General features: G+C 31.7%; 1 long non-coding RNA gene across 1 annotated transcript; it reads right to left on the bottom strand.

Annotated features, from left to right (window-relative positions):
* Nucleotides 1-1,154: 1,154 nt before the first annotated feature.
* Nucleotides 1,155-1,863, bottom strand: LOC108117446. Its single transcript, XR_001772886.2, has 3 exons — nucleotides 1,700-1,863; nucleotides 1,461-1,642; nucleotides 1,155-1,405 (listed from the first exon to the last, which is right to left on the bottom strand). It is a non-coding gene; the product is annotated as an uncharacterized LOC108117446 (long non-coding RNA).
* Between the last annotated feature and the right edge of the window lie 548 nt (nucleotides 1,864-2,411).

The following is a 2,411-nucleotide window of genomic DNA, read 5'->3' as shown; positions in this document are numbered from 1 at the left end:
TGAGCTGATGATTGAACAGGATATGATCCGCGTCGCACTATCAATTTTTAACGAAAGAAGCCGATTTTCACATTCTTAATGTATTTCTAATCTAATGCTTTCATTAGAACAAAGTAACGTTGCTTTAAAAGTATTATTCCAGCCCGATTATTCAATTAATAAGAAACTTCACTTATAGCTAAGAGTATTTATTTCACAACCGCACGCTCTCTTTGTCTGGTAGCAAGTAAAGTTAATGTTTAATACATGTGATCAACATATATATGGACTAAAATAAAAAAATACAAGACAAATCCACTTTTTATTACTCGTTTTTCTTAATGCCCAGATAGATTAAAAAAAATTTATTCTTGGCAAAAAAAATTGTATCTTATATGACAAATGGCCTGATGTCGCTAAAAGTCGACCCTTCTGAAAATACTAAAAAAAAATTGTTTAAATGTATTTAATAGAATACCCTCGATATACTCAACTTGGAACTTAGCTTTTACACTATTTGGTCATACTCAGACGATAGCCACGCAGTTATTCGTATTGTCTCATGAGTTGTGAATGGATGTGCTGGATGCATCTTGTATATTCAAAGACCTTTTTAACTAAAGCAGATATTAAAATAATAATAACGCAGGCTTTTCGGCTTTTATTATTGGAATAACAAAAAACTTAAACTTTAATAAAAAAGGTTTTATAATTATTCAACTAAAAAAAAAAATAACGCAGTGTTCTGTCATAGATTATTTGACCAATTTCATAAAATAACTAAAATTAAAAAATAACGAAAGAGTTATACACTCACAAAAAAATTTCAAAATCAAACTTTCAACCATATCGTAAGGTTATTTATGCTTATATTCAACCAAACTTTTTTTAAACATAAATTCATTTTATTGTCTTCAATGACGTTTTTTTAGAATTATCTAACAATGTTTTATATTTTATTTTTAATTTTAAACATAACGCTACCAAAAATGTACCAGGAAGTCTGCGAACACTTTACCTAAAACTAATTTTTAACATAAATTTATATCTTTGTTAATCTATAAAATAACTAGTAGGGTATCATGTTCGCTTCAAAACCTCCGTAAGACCTTTCGGCATGTAATCAACTAATTTTTTAGTGTCCTCTGCGGTTATTTTGCCCCATTCCTCAACAATTACATCCTTAAGCATTTTATTTTAGGCACTTAATCTTAAGGATTTTTTTGGCTTTAGTATTTTGTTTTTTCTTAATAGCTTCCAAGCGTCTTGGCATCGATTCCACTAAATTTCGGCACGTATCTTCCGAGATTTTTGACCATTCCTAAAGTAGTACCCGCTTGAGATCATTTTTCGAGGAAATTTCGTTTTCTCGGACTTTGAGCTTAAGGTGGGCCCACAAATTTTTTATAGGGTTTACGTCTGGGTTCTGAGGAGGCGTTTTTATTTGTTTTGTGTTGTACAACAACCACATTTTGACTTACCAGGCCGTATGTTTTGGGTCATTGTCTTGTTGGAAAATGAATTATCGCCTTTCCAGACCCAATTTAGCAGCACTGGGGTGGAGATTTTCTTTCAATATATTCAAATACATATCAGCATTCATTATTCCTTCTATAAGCTGACATACAGCCCTAAACTAGGACGGAACCGCCTCCATGTTTAACTGTTGGTGTCACATTTTTTACATTTAATTCTTCACAGGGTTTTCGCTATACTTTACCGCTTTCATCGGACTCGAAAATATTAAATTTACTTTCACTAAATCACTAAATTTACTTTACCAAATATGACATTTTCCCAGTACTCAAAATTCCGGTATAAATAGGTATTAGAAAAGGAAAGACGCCTTGATATGTTGAGAGTTGAAGTCAATAGTTTCTTTCTTGCATTTCTACCGTGTAAATTATGACTTCTGAGTACATTTCGCACGGTTTCGGGAAACATTGGTTCCCAAGGATGTGGAGATGACCGTGTTAATTTTTGAAGCCGATGAGTGGGTGTTTTTCCTATTTTCTTCCAAAATTTTCCTTTCTTCTCTGATGGTTAGTGACTTTGGGCGCCCAGAACGTGGTAGAAGAAATTCCTTGTTTTTACTCTATTTAATATACTTCTTATGCCAGTCGAGTTGTAATTATTTATTACTTTTTGAATGGAAGAGTGTGCTCTGCCAACAAGAACACCAATTTCCCAGATTTTCCTTCTAGGAAAAACTTTGCGATCAGTTTTCGCTCATCAAAAGAAAGCGTTATGTTTAAAATTAAAAATAAAATATAACACATTGTTAAATAATTCTAAAAAACGTCATTGAAGACAATAAATGTTTAAAAAAAAGTTTATATAAGCGTAAATGGCTAAACGATTTGGGTTGAAAGTTTGATTTTTAATATTTTTGGTGGTGTACGCAGAGATACATGTGTACATATTTTAACATT

Source organism: Drosophila eugracilis, unplaced genomic scaffold, assembly GCF_018153835.1.
Source record: "Drosophila eugracilis isolate 14026-0451.02 unplaced genomic scaffold, ASM1815383v1 contig_1477, whole genome shotgun sequence".
In the NCBI taxonomy this organism is placed as follows: domain Eukaryota; kingdom Metazoa; phylum Arthropoda; class Insecta; order Diptera; family Drosophilidae; genus Drosophila; species Drosophila eugracilis.
The sequence above is the reverse complement of the archived record's forward strand: the minus strand, read 5'-3'. Positions and strand labels throughout refer to the sequence as shown.